The following is a 21,629-nucleotide window of genomic DNA, read 5'->3' on the forward strand; positions in this document are numbered from 1 at the left end:
GTAAATTCTTTTAAGAAATGAAGATAATAATATTTCTATGAAGTTTTCCGGTCAATTTTTTCTTTGATACGTCGATCAATAGAAAAATTGTTATCTTCTTTTCTTATCATTTAATAAAATATTTTCAAATAAAAGAAATGTGAAGTGTCATTGATCAAAATGTAAATAATGTAAATGAAGCGGCGATTATGAATACAAAACAACAACAGCAACAATATTCAAAATGGATGCGCCTTCAGCTGATGCAGAGTTATTGAGCTGAATTTAATGGATTAAACACAAATAGTGAGTTAAAATCTGAAACGGCTGAATTGAAAACGAAAGGAAAATACATGGGATAGCTTGTGATATTATTCACTGTGCAGAAAAACTCGTAATAAAATTAGTTTTCATGTGAGATCGCTGTAATATGCAACTGGACATAACCATCCCGGGAGAAGGGAGGGGGGGGGGGGGTCCTTATAAACACTTTTTTAAATTTAAAACTTAAAAATGTTACCATGGGAGGAGATGTTTGGAATTCGACTGCGTTGGTTAAACAATAAATAAAGTGGCCAGCTCTTGTTATTAAAAGCCAGAAAACAAATAAACAAAAACAAATCTTTTTTGAATGAGGACTTTTGGTCTCAATTTGGCTTGGTCCCAAATTTTGGCCTGGTCTCAAATTTGGCCTCTACAAAATTTTTTATTTTCATATTTTATTTACATAATTGATGGTTTTATTAAATTTTACTGATTTTAGTGCAATACACATGAATCATCACACTAGATGGCTTTTAGTGTCTTATCGTGATATTTCTATTGAAATAGAGTCACTGTTTCGAGGACGGTGACAAAAAGCAGCTGTTGTTTCTACCTTTTAGAAACTGCTAAAAATGAGTATGATTGCCTGGGACACTTATATGGGCAATCCAAGTAATTTTTAAAGTTATGTAAAAACATGCCCGTATTATTTACTAGATTCAAATGTCGTTTTAAAATGCTAGATTTATATTAAAATGGAGTCAAAGTCCACGCCAAAGCCCTTTTTAGAGTCATTGTTTCTTTGCAATTTGTTTTAACTGTTATATACCGAAGTTTGCAAGTACACTCTTAATGCCAATTTGATAACAACAGATATCGAAATTAAATTCCTGCAAAATCATTTGTAAAGTATTCTGTTTCTTGTGTTTAATTCTAAAACTAATTAAGGTCTTCCGTTTCCAACGAAAGACCTTATTGTTATTGCTTTGTTTCTTTTTCTTGTTTTTTTTTCTTACGCATTTTTGTGCAGGCGACTTCTCGGAGATGGCTCAATCGATTTTCATAAAACTTTCAGATCCGATAGATATTTATTTGAACTAAAAACAATTTTTTTTATTTTGATGACGTCACTTCCGTTCTTGAGATAATGACGTTTTAGCGATTTTCAGAGGGTCGGCTTGTCCAGGGATCTCCTCCTAAACGGTAAACGATATTGAGTTCAAACTTTCAGGGATTGTAGACAAGAGATTGTAGATGTGCTATTTGGCATTCATATTTGTCATGCTCAAACGGCGTTAAAGCTCGCCTGGTCCCGAAAATCGAGACAAAAAAAACGTCGTAATTTTTCATGGATTTCTTAGTTTATCTCTTTTCTGAAAAATATTTTGTTAACATATGTAATGCAAAAAAAGTTTATATTTACAAGACCTTTCATTTGATATCAAGAAAAAGGGGCTGGTCCTTAAAATTAGGGGACCAAAGGGCTCTAAAGTCTTTTATCTGTAGCCCTTTACTGAGGGATATTTTGTGAACGGTTATAGAAGCAAATATGTTTATTTTACAGTTATGTATCCAATCAATGTAATGATTTTATTATGTGTTACGTAATTAGGGGTTTTTAGGGGCCAACATTATAGAACTTTGATCACATATATCTCAGAAAGGAAAAATATTTTGAAATGCAGTAAAGAAGAAAAGATACTCAGAATGATGTACTAAATAATATGCAAATTTCAAAATTTTGTTAAACGGCCCCTTTAAGGAGTTTAGGAATCAGCCCCTTAAACCTTCTTTCCCATATATCTCAAGAACGGTAACGAATTTCTAAACAGTTGTTGAACAAAATGTGTTGAGATTTTAATGACCTTTTATTTGATATCAAAAAAGGGGCTGGCCCCTCAAATTAAGGAACGAAAGGGCTCTAAAAAATTTCATTTGTAGCTCTTTACTGAGGGAAATTAAATGAAAGGCTATAGCAGCAAATATGTTTATCTTACAGTTCTGTATCCAAGTAATGTAATGATTTATTCATGTGTTATGGAATAAGGATTTTTTAGGGGTCAAGAGTCCAAAAACTATGACCACCTGTATCTCAAAAAGGAAAATATTTTGAAATGCAGTGTAGAAGAAAAGATGCTCAAAATGATGTACTTTGCAACCTTTAAAATTTGGTTCAGTGGCTCCAATAAGGAGGTAAGGGACTGGCCCCTAAAACTCTTTTTCTCAGATATCTCAAGAACGGTGACGAATTTCTAAACACTTGTTGAACAATGCTCTTATCCCTGAAACAAAATAGTATCTGGCCCTTAGAATGTAGACCCCGTTTTTCTATTCTAAATCATGTTTAGCTGTTAAATAGCAAAATCAAGATCGAACATATATCTCAAATTCTAAAATCAGACGGAAGACCTCCTCGTTGCTCGCAACGAGATTGTGTCTAGTTAAAAATACAATCTTTTTAAGCCTGTTGTAACAATAAAGAATTGATTGTGAAAAAATATCCAAATGAGATAACGCATGCAATCGATCGCGGATCTAAGAGATGGGGAATTTAAACTTATTAAGGTCACTTATTAAATTTATCTATAAAAGGCATCGAACCCCCCCCCCTTCCCATAAAAAGCCACTCCCCCAAAATCCCGGATAAAATTTTCTAAATTCACGCATGTCATGAGATACATGTATGCCTATTTCAGACAAATGGTTAATAATTAATTTCTCATTGTGCTAGAGACCGTGATGAATAATTTTCTATTCCCAATTAAGATTTACTGATATCAATTCCTGTTTACAATTTGTACGAGTTTTTTGTTTAATTAGATTGATATCGTTCATATTCAGCCATGGTTGAACAATGTTCTTTAATAAAAGAAATATATAGCTTATCTTTTTTTATTTGAAAAATTAAAAAAACAGACTGAAATAATGATGATAGGCAATGATAAGTGATTAGAAAAGCTAAATCAAGCTGGTTATTCGTACAAGGTCATAGTTACGATAAAAAAATCAATTTAATCCCCACCCCTATCACCACCATTCCTGTATCCACCCTAAGTAAAAAAAATGGACCTGAAACAAGTAAACATAGAATATGTAATAAAATTTAGTCAATATTCTACGGTGTCATTTTTCTACAACCCACACGGATAAAAATGACCCTAAGACCATAATCTCTACGATGTAATCCAAGTATTCTACAACTGAGTGGGTCATTTTTCTACGTAGAATAATGACCCTCGGTCAATATTCGACGGGGGTCACTTTTCGTCGTTACACCGGCTTTCCAGAGAAATACGGGAGTGTTCGACGGCTAATCCACCCGGCAGCTTTTTCTTGGGAGTGCAAAATTCAACAGTCGTCCGCAGTTCGTGCCGAGATTCAACTTGCCCAACTACAGAAAACCCTTACAAGCACAGACCGCAAACATCGTCTGCCACTACTGTCTGTCACTACGGTCACTTCGCCAGATTCTGCGGTATACCCAGCAGTTCCAGTACACAGAACCCACAAGACCCCAATCATCAGCACTCGTCCCAACATCGACAGCAAATCAGCAGTGAAGTTGAGTATCATGATATACATCAATTATAAGATTACAAATCTGACTTTGAGTTAAAATCTAGCACTTAAGTTAAAAACCGTTTAAAAAATTCTTTTGGATTTAGGAAAAAATGTTATAAAGCCTGATGATTATATACTGAATGTCATAAAATTTGGTTACAGGATTGAATTTATTACACATCTTGAAAGTGTGTGTTTGTCTAACAACAACCCATCACTGCAGAACGCCCCTTTTGTTGAAAAGGCTATTACAGAATTGTTGAATAAAAAGTTAGTCACAGAATGTTTTGAACCGCCCTATTGTATAAACCCACTGACCGTATCAGCGCTATTGAATAAAAAGCCAAAATTGATTATTGATCTCAGACACCTTAACGCATGTGTTATAAAGAGAAGGTTCAAATTTTAAGGTTCTTTAGAGGGTCTTAATTTTGCTAAGAAAGGTTAAATTCGAATTCACAAGTGGATATCACCACATAAATATTAAAACAAAACTGTAATTTCATGTCAGAGAATTTGCAACGAGATTTATTGCATGCTGGTTTTCTTGTTAATGAAGATAAGAGTATTTGGAATCCAGTTCAAAAGCTTGAGTGGCTCAGGTTTGAATGGAATTTAGAAATTGGGTATATTAGTAAATTAGAAAGTTTGCGCGTCAAGATTAAAAAGCTTAAAGAAAAGGATAATGTTTCTGCAAGAGAAATTGCTTCAATAGTAGGTAGTATTATTTCATTTAAGTTTGCACTTGGGCCTGTTTGTCGAAAAACAACCAGACAATTGTTTATGTTAATTGCAAATGCATTATGTTGGGATGAAAAGATAGATATTTCATTTCCCGTGTTGTGCGAGCTAGATTTTTGGTTAAATAATATCCAATCCAAACCTGCTAGAGTTATTTCCCCATGGTACCGTATTCCAGAACGCATTGTTTTTAGTCCCCTACCGGTTTTCACCGGAGGGGACTATAGCTTTCCTCTGCGTCCGTCAGTCCGTCTGTCCGTCTGTCTGTCTGTCCGTCCGTCCGACCGTCTGTCTATCCCACTTCAGTTTTCCGCACTTTTTTCTTTATGCGTTTGAGGAATAATATGAAATTTGCTGAACAGCTTCTAAATGTCAAACTACAGATCAAGTTTGCACTCTGGTTGACATATTTTCGAGAAAATTAATTTTTTATATTCCAATTTTTTAATGTTCGGGTTCGTTATCAGGCTCGGTGTGTATCAAATAAATGAGGAAAGTATGTTGTCAGTAATAATATCGCGCATTACTTGGACCATTCCTTTTATTGTTTCTAACAAACAAATAAGTTCTGTAAAATAGTGTCAAGCATTGTGCTGTAAATTTAATCGACAGAGTTTTTTTGTATTATTACAATCGGGTTCGTTATCGTGTTGGTCTGTTGAGACGGTAAGAAATGATATTCTGCATAATAGTACATTGTTTTCGCAAATTTCTACAAACCGGTAGGGGACGTGCATTGCTTATGCAATACTCTCAGAATGCTTGCTACTGATGCTAGTGACTTTGCTGGTAGAGGCGTGATGATAGATTCTACTAATAAAGTTTTTCATGTCATGTGGGAAGATATTGGACAGAGTTTAGAGTTCAACTTGCAGAGAGCTTAAAACAGTTGAAATGTTCATGAAAACTTTTGGTGATGCATTAGAAAATAAATTTGTAAAACTTTATTCAGATAATAAATATGTTAATCGCAAATAGGCAGTATGAGGCCGGGACTACAAACTCTTGCTTTTTCTATATACATCGTACACTATTTGTTTAAGTAGGAACATAGATTGTTCTGTAGCTAGGGTTCCACGAGAGCAGAATGTTGAAGCAGATTTGGTGAGCAACGTTTTTGAGTTTGACGATTTAGCTGTGAGCAACCATATTTTTTCAATTTTTAATACTGTTTGGGGGCCTTACACGTGTGATATTTTTACAAGTTGCAATTATTGCAAAGTAAACAAATTTTATTCTTTGTTTTGGACACCTGGAACAAGCGGTGTAGATGCTTTTGAGTTCGATTAGTCACAAGATGTAAATTGGATTGTGTCGCTTATTTATTTGATAGGTAGGGCAGTAAGACATTTATGAAATTGTGGCGCCAAGGGAACATTTGTTGTTCCGAAATGGAAATCTTCAGCGTTTTGGCCTTCTTAGATTGATAAAAATGGAAAGTTTTTGTGGTTTGTTAAAGATAGCATAAAATATAAACATCCAACAAATTGTTTTCGTTCCAGGTTCTGATAAAAATAGCATTTTTTGCAGCTCAGAAATTTAACAGTAACGTTATAGCGTGGAAACTGGACGTTTCGTTTTGAAGTTATTATAATGTTGTTTATTCATATGAACTCATAAATATATGACAGTGTAGTACACGGCTGTTGCAGGTATAATTGTATATATATATATTGATACGTGTTGCATGTTTAAGATTATATAAATCTGAGTAATCAACGCTTCAGGGTCATTTAAAAGAAGACGTTTCTCTTCAGCAACATTTCTTTTTACAGAAATGCTTATTAAAACAAGAACTGTATGAAAAAGGAATTTCATGCTAACTTGTCTTTAGATAAACGAATTTACAATTTGAGATGAGAGTTCCGACTTATCTTCAACGTAAGTAGAACTGATTAAATGGTCTTTACTCAAGAACCAAATCTGTCTCCATTGTGAAATTAGCATTCAGTTATACCTATGACTACATGTATATAAAAGAACTATGACTATATATAAGAAATGTGCATCTGAGGTGATTCTGAAGCCGCAATTGTAATTTTGCAACTCCTTTTTAGAAAGTTCGAATACAAAAGAACAAGTATATACGTGAATGCATATCATACACACTTTTATTAAAAGATTTATTACCATCATACAGTTTTCAATGTCACTTTATATGAGGAATATGCATGCGTCACAAGTTGCTCTTAAAGACTGTAAAGACTGTGAATTTCTATAACAACATAGATATTCTTCTCGAGAAAAATATTGAGGCTCATTGTACTAGTATTTCATGTACTTTCAATGTACAGTGCATAAACAATAATATCGATGTTTCCTACGTCAAACAAATACACAAACATTACACAGTGGTAAATGAATTTTTAAAAAAACCCCAAAATTGCAATCTTTGAACTTTGTCGATGCATCTTTTGAATTGACACTCAAATTTAAACATGGATTTTGCAATTATCTCTGTCAGTTGGAGGCGTTTTTCACAGCATCTTCACGTACATTTATTAAAAAAAAATTAACGTGCACAATTCGTCTGGTTTTTTTTTGATTTGATTAAAAAGAATGAATGGTGAAGAGAAGAATGAATTCAACAGCTCCATTATATTACCTTTAGAAACAGTTTATTTCTCTTTATGAATTGCCTCGCAGTTCATTAAGCATATACTGCTCAAACCATTTTATACTCGTGTAAATTCTTAGATACCATTAATTAGTACTATACTCAATTTGATTTCTCCGTATTTCTCTATTTTAAATGTTTTTGAATGTAAAACGAAATATGATAAAAACTTTGAAAAAGAAATTTTCTTTGGTTTAGTTAAAATCAGGTTTTGCTATACGTGTACTTTGTTTTTTCAACTGTTTTTTTCCTCATCTTAGGGTTGAACATAATAAACTAAATATTAATCTTTTATTATACTCAAATGGATTATACAATGAAAAGTAAATGAAAGCATTAAACAAATAATGATTATGCAAAAACATATGATTAGACTTGATTTGAACATATTTTTATCGTATAAAATTACAAATGGGATTGGACACAAGTTCAAAATAGCTTAATACTATAATTAAAATATAATCATCGACAGGTTTTGTAACTAAATGTTAATTTGTTATTATACTCACATGGATTATACAATAAAAAGTAAATGAAAAATATCCATTAAAGAAATAATGATTATGCAAAACATACAATTAAATTTGATTTTAACATATTTTCATTGTACAAAATTACAAATGGAATTGGGCACAAGTTCAAAGCCTTAGATCTTCAAATGCAAGTATATAATACAGTACAAATAATGTATACACAATATGTAAGGTCAACAGGCATCAGGATCATGAAGCAATTTCATACTTTAGTCAAAATTTCCGTTAGTTATTAAATGATTGTTTATCATAATATGACGATTACATATTTGTTATTAACAACTTAATATCAAGACACTTTTAATAGTATATCAATTTCGTCAGTATTTTCAATTAAAAGAGATTAAAAAAGTTTTTTTTTTTTACTTAAGTCTAGGATTGTTTCATGATCCTGGAGCCAGATCATATGACAGTAATATATAAATTTTCAATGGTGTACAAACATCAACTAAATATTTTTGTTTCTTTAATTTAACGAGAAACTAAGAATATTAATGATTATTTTCGCTGACACTGAATTTTGCACTGTCACACCAAAGTATGAGACATATATAAACATTGAAGAGGTATACAATAAAATTTGTTTTCTTCACAAAAAGCCCCAATACTGAACTTTTCACATGCTATTCTCCAGATATGAAAAATGAAAACTTATTTTCCTTATTTGCAACTAATATATTTGCAACAAAAAATACCGGTATATACACAGTTAAGAAAGGTAATGATATCTGTTGACATTTTAACGTTTGTTATCAACAAATGATGTTAATTTTATCATTATGGTTTTTTCAAATGTTTTTGATATGTAATTTTTTCGAGTTTAATCTTTTGAAATTTGATTTGCAAAAAGAACATTCCAACATTCTTTTTTAGAAATCACTTAGTCTTGTACGTGTTAAGAAAACATCATCATTAAGACCCTTTTTTTCTTACAGTACTTATTATTTAAACGATATCTATATATATATATATATATATATATATATATATATATATATATATATAATTTGCAAAGTTACAGCAAGTTTCATATTTCTACCAGATTGTATTATAAGGCATGGCATTTCCGTACATTATTAGACTTTTGATCTCTTAAACTATTGATCTCTTTAAGTTTAAACTAAAAAACAGAGTCGTATGTATGCTTTTTTTGGTAAAAAAAGAAGTATTACATGTTTTAAGATTTCAAGAAAGCTGGTGATACTGTTGATGCTTTGATACATTTTCATACGGACTATTTTTTCAAATTTGATTTTTAAAGGAAACGTCAATGCCTTTCTTCCTTAAAAATTCCACAGTCTTGTCCATTCTAAAGCAGGTAATATCACCAGTACAGCTAACCTCCTTTTTGGCTCCCTCATCGTCTTTTTTCTCTGACTTCCTGTTTTCATCTACCTTCTCACTTTCGCCAGATGGTTTATTCGGTGTTAACTTACAAGAAACCATTCCGATAACGCGTATAGTATCGAGCGCAGAGCTATTTTCGATTATGAAAACAATAGATCCACTGTCACCTTTATCGGCAAATGGATCATCAATATCAGAAACAAAAAAAAGTTCAGCTCTTCCTCCAGTTATTTTAAGGTGGAACTCTGGCGATGTAATCAACCCCTTGGTCACTGATGTCGATGCCCCAATCTTGTAAACAAAAGCTTTTCTAGCAATCTTTTGCAAGCTTTCTAAGTAAATCTTGACGTTTGATTGTTGAAGAGTATTATTAAGCATTGATAGATTGCACCTATCCAAGGCATCATTATCTATCTTTATAAGAGCAACATCAATGAACTCATCGATAGTTTTCGTTTGAAGGTCATTTGAGAAAACACATTTTCCAATTCTTACTCTTCCATGATCGTTGTCATCAGCAAAAATAATATTTCCGTTTTTGCAGACGTGCGAGCAGGTCAAAACAAGCGTATCATTGTTTTGATCAGAAACAAAACCTCCTAATGTGCCGTAACTATTTTCGTCATTTGACTCTTCAGATAATGAATTTCTCGTATATATCTTATCTCCCTGCTGAGAGTAAAAGTGAATGCAAGGTTCGCCAACCATTATATGTAAATTTAATTTTGTTAAAAAAATATCTGTGAAAATTCTGAGCATATTTTCTCGTAGATGTCTTCTTTTGTTTTCGTGATTTACAAAAACTCGGAACTCGTTTTTGCCCCATAAACCAAATCCATTGATTTCTCGTTTTCTGCAAAAGAGATATCAATCTACAAGGCTTTAATCAACACATCTGAAAGGTATGTATGCACAATTAATACTGCACAACCGTAAAATTTTCCTCTCATACAATATTAAATGTTTAATATCATTAATTAGTAATCGTTATAATTCTAAAGGATAATCTAGAATCGGGGAAGGATAATACAGACTACCACATGCAAGCTATAGTTGCCACCAGAAACATTTTAGTTGTGAAACGAGGATAATATATGATATAATAACAAAGAGATATAATTGTTATAATCATGTGTGATGTTTTGGTGTTTTATTTGGAAACAAAACACGTTACATTATTTGGATTAGTTAAGAGGTTTTAATTATAACATGACAATTACAATTTATATTTTAGGAAAAAGGAAATACTCACCTTAGCAAATAATCTTTAATTTCTTCAGGAATATCCGAATAGGCTTGTCGTTCTGGAGCTCCATCGTTTATCATAGCATTGGAAGCAACATGTTTAACTGTATTCAGCAGAATATCCAATTCCATGGAAATCATGTCCATTTGATGAGATGCTACAGTCATCTGCATGTTTTGTTTTATTTCATCAAGAAGTTCCCAGACTGGAGTCTCTAACAGTTCTGTCAAGGCCTCTTGGATTTCTCTAACTTCTGGGTCCGTTATTGCAGATCGTATTGAAAGAGTGTCCAAATTGCTTACGCTTAACATGTTCTTTGTTTTCTTGAATGTCTCTTCTCCCATAAATAGGACCTATGTTATAGAGGAGTTTTACAGTCTTACTTTTGATTTAAAACTTCAGAATAACTATCATTCGAATCAGTTTGGGATATAAATCCTATTATGTGATAATACTTACTCCATTTCTTTTGTTGATTTCTTCTGTTTTACAGACATATATTGTTGGAGTGGATGTTATACCTGCTGGATCAAGCAAAATTTCAAAAACATGGAATAAAAATTAAAAAAAGAATTTAATTTTTTTAATCCATTTTCTTAATGAAAGAAAAAATGGACACATACCTAGGCCGTGTAACTTGGGCCGTGTAGGTAAGGTATCTAACTGATGAACTTTAAAATGAACCTTCATCCTTTCAGAGGAAAATCGATGATGTGGGATTTTGATGACTTTAGAAGCTCGATCTAGAAAGTCTGTGGTCAGACTGCAGACATGTATAAAATGTGGGAAAAGTTTGGTTGAACATTCTATGTCTTCGCTAGCAACGGGTATCACGACAGCTAAACATTACAAAAAAATGAAATTGATTCTATTTTCGAAATGTGTTGTCACATGACACCTTAGCAAGAAATTGAAACCGTAATATAAGTCTCATACGGCGTTTTATGGTGAAAACTGCAAACTTCGAGCTGCAAAAAAACCCCAACAACTTGTTATTCTGTATTGTTTTACATCACATTCTGCATTTATCTGTATAATCTTCATGTGACGGTGAATGCGGTCATAGGCCTTTTTCATGAATGGGTCCTCACTGCTTATCTCTTTTTTTTTATCAGGAAATATGCAATTTTGATAAGATGTGTACATATTCTAATCTAGAAAATATATTTTAAAAAAATGATTACCAACTGAACATTAAAATCATTCTATGAGGTAATATTCGTAATTTTATTATGCCTGTGACTAAACAATGCTATACAATATGAAAGCAATCGAAATTGTAATAAAGGTGGCTTATTGCTTCGAGTGGTGACTTTTATATGAAATAGTGATATTATTAAACCGTAAATGTAAAATGTGATATAACTGTGATTTACGACCGTGCTTAAAGTATTCTCCCTGACTTTTTCCATATATATATTTAACATTCTACCTTCAAAAATACTACTGACCTTGTTGCGTTTTCAAAGCTGAGAAACAATGTTTACGACCATTTTCTTTGTGGGATAAGCCATTTCTACGATGACATGTGTAGTTGATAGAACGGGAATGTTCCAGAGCATTTTCGACGTCTTACGTAGCGTTTTGATTTTTGACATTTTAAATAATTTTCTTTCGTTTTGACGCTAAAAAGAGAAATTATGAAATTGCCGTTATTCACCGTTTAATGTGATTTTTATAATCATTATTGAGTTTCCAAACATATAGTTAAAGGACACTGCTTGTATTTGAAGAAAAATCATGTGAAATCAATAAAGTGTAGCACTTAATTGCAATCATGTGCGTACAGTTCACACAATATCACAAACTACTTTAGGGAACTGAAATATCACATAGTCTGTACTTAATATATTTTACAATGTATAATAGGAGGCTCAAATTTTAATTGTTTATCTTCACTAACATATAAATAAGCATCACATGCTTATTTCAATTTGTGTGATTTGGTGCAATGTCAATCGTCCGTTGTATTACTAGTACGTCTATGTTTAATTTTCTAAATAGCAAGTGCGTAATGATTTTGTCCTTTCTGTTATTCTAAAGGTATACATGTATTGGTCTCTTGGTATGCAAAAACAATTTGTTAAGGTCAGTAAATATATAGCAGTGTTATCCCCAATAAACAATAATTCAATGAATTAAAAGCATAACAGACAGACACATTTCAACATTTCCTATAACTTTTCAATAAAACCATGGATATTTAAATAGTTGTAATTTAACCGTGCTGCTGTACGTTGAATTTGTACTAGGGCAATTACTTATCTTCCATACCAAATACTTACCATAGGTAAAAGTCCAGATTCGTGCTGAAGAGTTCAAAGAAATAGTTAAAAACAGAAAAAACTGTTTATAAACTGGTGGGTCCTATCTTCTGGCGATTTCTTCCAAATCAATGCATGTTTACAAGATAATCAATTACTTTACATGTATACATGTTCATACCTTGTACTCTAATCACCAAATAATAAAAAAACATTTACAGCTAGATAAGTTTTCAATGATTTATATCTAACTCATGGTCATATGACATAAGCAAAAGGAAAAATGTAAATCAAGATCAGGACACTATGATACACATAAGGAAAACAAATCATAATATGTATGTATAGTTAATATGTAGGACCACATTGTTAATTTTTATTTATTTATTGTAGCCATGGATGATAAATAATGTAAATAAATTTAAGAATGAAGACACTTTGATGAGGAAATAAAGATAGAAAAGTAAATATACTTTGTCTACTAAAATGTCCTTTTGCATAATTGTTATTTGTTTATATTCATTTGAGGAGCCAATCGTTTAGTTTTTTTAATATCAGTTTAATGCTTGCAATTTTTGTTATCTAAACGCAATAGTTGAAAAATCCGTTAACTTATATCTCATTATTATAATGATAATTACAACATGAAAACATATTGATTTGTGAGTATCAGACCATAATTAACTATGCTATTAAATAGGATTTAAGATATGACCTAGAGGAAGCCAGGGATGCTTATTCATAGTATTTGTAAGGACAAAACCAGGTATTGTCGTCGTGAATATTGCGGAACTAAATAAAATACAGATCATTGAACCTTTAAAAGCAATAGCCATTAGCAGACACGTGTATACTAACATGATACATTCGCGAGGTTTACTTCCTTTACTATCACGCGAGCCTTTACAAGTTTGTAAAACTCTGTTTAATCCCAGTAAAAATATCGTTTTTAAAGTGTCTGGTTAGACCATCGTTGAGGAGGCATGTACTTGAACACTTGTGTCTCAACTTAATTGTTAAAAGCACCAAATGTTTTACCAAATATCACAAATGTGTTTCTTTTAAAGTTTATATATAAGCGTCTTTTTTTAAACGATGCTATTGGATTAGCCTCTAAACGTTTAAAATCGACTCCTATAATTTGCGATTAAAGTTTTTCTAAATACCATTATCTCATCTGTTTCTTCAGACATTGAAGTTTTTTAATTATTTCAATTCCACATTTTACCTCCTTACATTGTGTAATTTGGTATTGTCTCGATTACCTCCTCGATTTATATATACGGCCTATCAGTGGTATGTTGTTTACATCTTTAGGCCACACATCCATTTTGAAAGTCCGTTTTCTACGAGTGCATTACTGTTTCTAGTTGTCGTAAGTTAAGTCAATGAAATCAGATATATTAATCATTCCCAATCACATTTTCTCTAGACTATTGATACTCCGCAAAATAGTGAAACTCAAGTTTGTAATAAGTAAGAATGTGATTAAAAACAGAGAAAAAATTATTAATAAATCAAAATGAAGATATTATGAAAATAACTTTTAACAAACAATGGTAGTGAAGGAAACTAAAAACAGAAGAAGGCGCAGTTGACAGATTTGGTAAAATTACTATATGGATGAAACAACTAGGATCTATATAGCATTCTGTCTTTAGCAGCAACACTTTTCTAGAATTTATCCCTAAAATCATTTTTCTCATCATACTTTAATTTTTAGAAGGCTGTTTTATTACGGTTTGGCTTCAAACGATTTTAAAACCTTCTGATTAAAGGAGGGACCATAAATCTGGATGTAACTGAGCTGTGTAAAACCGTATCACGAACTTAAAACACAAATGAACACACACATACATCATATCAATTCTATAATGTGAATAAGAGACATGGGTTTTTGATTCCATTTGATGAATTGTATGTTTGTACCAAGAATATTTCGTCTGTGAAATATATATATTTTTTTCTGCCAGTATTTGCCATTATATATATATATATATATATATATATATATATATATATATATATATATATATATATATATATATATATATATATACTCGTGTCTCATAATATCGCGGTACTTCTTTTTTTCCCTAAAAAAAGATATATCAAGTTATCATTTTCACATGTCATAAGTGCTGTTCAAAAAGCTTGTATTAGATTAGCTTTTCTGAGGAACATCAATTTCCCAACTTACGTAGTTTATTTTGTATGCTATTTTTAAATCACAAGTTGTATTCACCTTCAAAAGTAGAGAGTTCCATTGTATCGCGGCATTGGAAATCTGGAAGCCTGGTTCAGTTATAACGGACAGTTTTTAGTTTTTAAAAATAAAATATGATTCTTTATGAGACCAAAGTCACTTACACTGGTTAGGGAATGAAATATACATTCTAATATGCGTTTTATTTAGTTTTTTCATCAGATACATTGTGGACTTTTGAACTTGCTTTTTCTCCGGAAAAATTTTAATTTGTGAGAAAACTTTTATTTGCCGATATATTTGACAACCTTCTTTGCACTCATCCTGAAGCTGGTGCATAAATTCATTGAGGAAAATCACGGAAAAAAACGGGAATCCTATTTTTTGGAACATACCGCGATACAACGGAACCCGCGATATAATAAGAAGAGAGTATATATATATATATATATATATATATATATATATATATATATATATATATATATATATATATATATATATATATATATATATATATATATATATATATATATATATATATATATATATATATAACGTTCGATATATATAATGAATATTAAACCTCAATCATATTTTTTTTTTACTATTGTTAGTATGTTATTACATGACTTAAAGGGTATTTTGAAGTTATAATAACGCACTTGGGAAGTTAAGTTATTGGTTTGGCCTGATTTATTTATCAAACAATAGAAATTGCCAAATTTTCGGGATAACCAGTCCCCTCGTCAGGACACCAAATATTTTTTTTATACAGGATGAAAACAGAGGAAAAAAACTAGCACTACGACTTAATCTACCAAAAAGATACTAGAAAAGAAATAGCTTATTATTACACTTTGTACAGTTTTGTGTTATAAGGTTTCGGAAAGTGTTTGCCATGCCGCAGCCGATCGCTCTGGATTAATCAATCGACTGTCAACTTCATACCTGATTGGGTTCATAAAACTATATCTGTTTTTCATTCGTTATAACGTTATAACTCAATATAGCAGGACCTTTCTCTTGCATCCACCAGCCAGTATCTAATTATTACTGGCATACTATTCCATGCATTATTCACTTATTATGCACTTTTCAGTTAAATACCTGATAAATTCAAGTAACGTCTGCAGTCATTAGCGTGAAAAATTCATACATAAATCAAATAACAGATTTTGATCTTAAGACATATCTTCGCAATGAAATGTTTAAGTGAAACTAGCCCATGATCTTTGCACATGTCCCTATGCTGTTATCTTTTTGGGAATGCCCTTAAATTTCTCACAGTAGCCTTTGTAGTTTAGAAACTTTTTCAGCATAAAAAATCATATCCTGACCATTATAAAAATATTGTTGACTTTATTTGCTTTTTTTAAGCTGAGCAAACGACACAAGCCACGGATGATGAATTTATGTATGGCGGACACGGCAGTGTACCGCACACTGTGACCACCGGATAAAATAGTCTTTTCATTACTCGTGATTTCTCAACAAAATCCGGGTCTTCATCGACAAAGAGATATTCAGCCATTACATTACTATGCCTTTCGGAAGTCAAAAATTCTGTGTATTGTTTCGTCCATCCAGAATGACACGATCTTTCGGCGGGAATCATCATCGATGAGAAAGCCAATTTAGCTCGACAAACTGAGCTTGGAACGTCTTCTCGAAGGACAATCATCTTTTAAGGAAAACTGAAATTCTTCTCCGTAAAGATATCCAACATTTTCTTTATTATTGTCTTGAAATACAAATGGGAAATTGTCGAAAACAGGTTCGGGATGATGAAGAAGACACAATGTGTTGACACCGACCCCGATGTTGGTGTAAAAACTTCCACCTGCCGTTCCTAACGATTAAAATATCAATGAATCAAACATTTCAAGCATATACCATATTTGATATTTTCATACTTATCCTTACAAATAACCATTCAACCATAACTTATTAAAGACCTGTAACTAAACGATTACGTGAACATACTAGTATTTTGTTTATCTTTCCGAAACATTTTTTTTCATTGTTCAAATACAGTGAGTATATACTAGTATATAGAAGAGCGTATATTACCGTATTTGTTAATCATCCGATTACACAGATTATGTAGAAGGAACAGTCAATTCTTTCATGCATTAAATACTTTATTGTCATGAGGTTAGTATTTTCTATGAAGCCATTGTTTTGATCGATCGGAAAATATTTTACCCAAACCTACTCCAAAATTTTACAAAAGACATCAATTAACTATATATACATATATATATTTTGTTATGGGTAAAGCAAAGTTAATTTTACATTTGCTTTACAATGCATTTGAAAGCAGTTATATTCATGTCGATCTGTACGTTGCATATAAGGAACAACCCACTTCTTCCATGTGTGGAAGGACTGTACGCATACGTCGACCGATTTGTACCCCATACTTAAATGTAGGCGATGGCATCAGTTATTTCTTAATGAGTGAAATGAGAGAAGATTGTAATTATTACCGTGCTCACATTATACTTAAGGTTTAATCGATCTCGAAATAATCTAGGAATACTCAACCTAAATAAGAAACAGTGCGAAAACAATAAGGTCTTCCGCTGGAAACGAAATATCTTAAAACGTATAAAATAAGACACCGTTTTGCTCTTATACAAATATCACTAAAATACCACTAAAATTCATGTTTACGTCGTTTATTTTTGTGCCCTCGGTCGTTGATATGCGTTGTTTATTTCCTGATCGATCAAAACTAAAACTATATATTATTGAGAGCACGAATTCCACAGCTTTTCACAAACTAAGATTTCCTTGAAGATAAAGTAATCATCGTAATCTTCACATACATAGACGAATTGACAGTCCCTTCTGTGAACCATGCTGATAGACATGACAACGATTATTTATATATTTTACACACATCACGCGTTAGTGTGATCGTGATCTTTTTTTATTAATATCAAATTCAAATAAGGGAGATAAAACCCACAGCAGATAAATCAGGTGATTGAATGATTTACGAGATGAAAAAAATGCGGTCAATTTCTATAAAAAAAAAAAACTACATGTACCCTCGTTTTTATATGCTGCATGTATTTTTCTCTACATAGCGCCAATAAAATAATACAATATCCTTTACTTACCAGAATAAAGCTGCTCCGTACCAGTTAAGCTAGGACAAGTGTGTTTTCCCCATCTAATGAACACCGAGCCTCAAAAAAATCAATTCCAGGAAATGAAAACAACAATTTGCCCATATGTTGTCCTAACCACGTTTTACGAAGTACCGGTATACCATGGTTTCCATTTTCGGATTCCTTTGCCCAAAGTCTAAGTTTAAGATCGTCTACATCATTCCTGAGGACTTGGTTTTCTGCTTTCTGCTGTTTCACTTCTTGTTGTAAAGCGTGGATCTGAGTAATCAACGCTTCAGGGTCATTTAAAAGAAAACGTTTCTCTTCAGCAACATTTCTTTTCACAGAGATGTTCATTATTACAAAAATTGTATTAAAAAAGAATTTCATGCTAACTTGTCTTTAGATAAACGATATGAATTCACATTTTTAGATATGATCTTATCTTCAACGTAAGTAGAACTGATCATATGGTCTAATCTCAAGAACCGAAACTGTTTCCATGTCTTCACTGTGAAATTAGCATTCAAGTATACATATGATTATATGATACTTGGTATAAGAAATTGTATCAAATTATATATATCGTGTGATTCAAAAAGCCTAAATGTCATGTAACTCCTCTTTGGAAAGTTTTAATGAAAACAAAAACTATGTACGTGTATGCATATCAAACACACTTCGAAAGATTTATTATCATCAAACAGTTGTCGATGTTACTTTGAATGAGAAATATGCATGCGTCTTAAGTTCCTCTTGAGACTGTAAATGTCTATAAAAACATTAAAATTCACTAAAAAAAATAATACTGTCTCATCATATTTCATATACTTTCAGCGTACTATGTTAACAATAATTTAGATGCATCCTTGAGTCGACCATGATCATGCTAATTGCTGGCAATTCTTAAATAATGCAAGGTTGATTCTCTGTTTTTTCCTGTTATTCCAACTCTCTCTAGATTTTAGAGCAAGCATTTATAGCATCTCTTAAATACCTGGAATCATTAGTTAACTGTCAGCCAAAGCTCCAGACCAGAAGCCCCGCTTAAATCTATGCAAAAGAAAAGAGTGGAGAAAGTTCTAATATATTTTAGTAAATATAATATTAAAAATACGCATAATAAATTTTCCTAGGTCCTCTATGTATGATCCAAATTCTATCTTACAGAACAAACAAATAGTTTTATCGGTTAAAGTATTCTTTTTGTGGAATGAGTTACGCCCTTAACCTCTCAGTTGGTGGACGAGCTCATTAATCCAGTTCATAACGCATTTTGCTATTTATAAAAAAGATGTGAATTTTATTTTATCATTCTATCACTTAAATACTAAGCGGACTTCATGCGTAAGCTTTACATCGATATCTGAACAGGGTCTACACAGTTCAAACTGTTCATCTCTATGGACATAACGGGATTATATGAAGGAAATTTAAAATTAGTTGGAATTTACCTTTTCGTTCATTTACTCTTTCGTAAAATAACTGATTTTATTTTTTGTAAAAACAGTTTTTAAGCAATGTTAATATACGTTACTAATTTAGGGTGATCAATACCTCAAACCATAAACAATCATACAGATTAAAGAACCACGTTTATATATATGTTAATGTTCATATTATCGACTGTAATATGTAATAATAAAATCAGCTTTATGGGGTCACTATTATACAAAATATCTTTTGTTGATTCAGTGAAAAGAGCCCCTTTTGTAACAGGATGATTTTATAGTCATATCACATTCTGTGCATTGCAGCTCTTGAGATCTGAAACAATTGCTCACATAAACACTGAACCAAAGTTTTAAGTATTCACCCAGAAGAAAATATTTACTAAATGAAAAAAGAACATATTTTTGTCTTGCCGTCGGGGTGACTGATTTCCACTTTTTACTAGTTCAGAACGATGCATAAACCTTGACCTCTGGTTGCAACCCGAGACCTGAGACCTTAACTTTTGCTAAATATCACAAACACTTCCGGTTTGGTTGTTTTCGTTCAGAGCTGTGGGGTTGTTTACAGTTCGCAATGGGTGTGACGTTACACTTATGGAAGAGAAAATTTATATCAAAATAACGTTTCCTTCGGATTACTAAATATTCAAAACGATGTCGAGGATAAAATAAACAGCAAAAAAGCGAGTACTGTCTGTTGTAGGAACAATTCTAGTAACTGTTTTCTCAATGATGATTTTGACCATGTTAAGTTTTTTTTAACTATCACCATTCTTTATTAGATGAAGGGTAAGGTCAATATCTTCATTATATTACTTGTCTGAAACAGTTTAACCTTTTTATAAACTGCCTCGCAGTTTATTGAGCATATGCATAGTTAGCTAGACACGTGTGTTTTGTGCGATCTCGTGAGAGTTTACGTGTCAGCTTTGGAAATCATCCGCGCTATCATGTTGATAAAGTACTCGAATTAAAGGTTTGACGTGATGTATTTACCAAGCAATACCAAGATTTAATTCTTCAATGTCTTTTCTGTTATAAGAAAGTAAATTTATGTATGCAACAGAAATCTGTAACTTAAGTTCTTGCATCATGCCTTCAGACTACGCAATGATATACTATTTAACAATTTAACAATATAGTAACATATAAATCATAACGTTTCTTCAATGACGCATACTATGTATATGACATACTAAAAGAACCAGCGCAGTTTGAATAATTTTACTAAATGAAAACAAGGTAAAAAATGTCGATACTTTTAAATTTTAATTGCACAATTGCTAAAAAACATATAAATAACATTCTCTAAATATCCATAACAATAATATATAAATAACATTCTCTAAATATCCATAACAATAATATATATATATATATATATATATATATATATATATATATATATATATATATATATATATATATATATATATCTCCAAAGTCTCTTTTTCAATGAATAATAAAAAACTTTTAAAACACAATAATGTTATTTGAAGACTAAGGTATGTTTATTTATTGATATTTTACAATATATATAAATATATCTACGTTGTGTTGCTATAGACAATAAACACCGACTGATGAAGACCGGTAACACGGTCGAAATATTTTGAAACAGTGTTTTAAAAGTTTTATATATATATATATATATATATATGATGCTAACAAGAAAAAAGAAAACCCTGTGATAATCAGTGTTTGTTATGAATTGTGATAAACGACAGCATTCTACACATTGCATTATACAAAAATATAGTAATAAAAACTTAATTTTCATATTTTTTTTATAAATATATAGACAAAATGATTTTAAAGGGACCAATACACAATTTTAGATCGGTTATTATTTATTTTTCATGTTTTTAACATATTTTTTTATATTTTCATTTGGTGTACTGTTGGCATATTTAACAAAAACAACATGATATGCCTTCTACAAAATACGATAAATTCAATCTGGTTGTAAGTACATTTTTTTTTACAAGTGGTACTTGAGAAAATCAACCTTTCTGAGAATGACCCTGTATGACGTACGTTTACTTTGCGTTTAATCTATATGTTGATTGTGAGCACAAGCGACTTGGAGTCAACGTACGTGTAATGCAAAGGACAAGATAGATCTCCTTACGTCATTCGTGCAAGTCAAATCGAACGGTTATCCTAAACCCCTTTTACAATTGACGCACGAGTAGAATGTTCGTGTGACCGAAAAAATTAGATATGGTTCGTAAACTTTTACCAAATTATCGCATATTTACTATAGGGTATAGGGTACTCGTACGAAGCTCGCAC

The 21,629-nt window shown here is 31.6% G+C and overlaps 2 pseudogenes; both read right to left on the minus strand.

The window, feature by feature from the left end:
- Positions 1 to 8,720: 8,720 nt before the first annotated feature.
- LOC128167128 (uncharacterized) lies at positions 8,721 to 11,886 on the minus strand (annotated as a pseudogene).
- A 4,247-nt stretch (positions 11,887 to 16,133) lies between these two features.
- LOC128165513 (uncharacterized) lies at positions 16,134 to 18,270 on the minus strand (annotated as a pseudogene).
- Positions 18,271 to 21,629: the final 3,359 nt, after the last annotated feature.

This window comes from Crassostrea angulata, chromosome 10 (genome assembly GCF_025612915.1).
Source record: "Crassostrea angulata isolate pt1a10 chromosome 10, ASM2561291v2, whole genome shotgun sequence".
In the NCBI taxonomy this organism is placed as follows: Eukaryota; Metazoa; Mollusca; class Bivalvia; order Ostreida; family Ostreidae; genus Magallana; species Magallana angulata.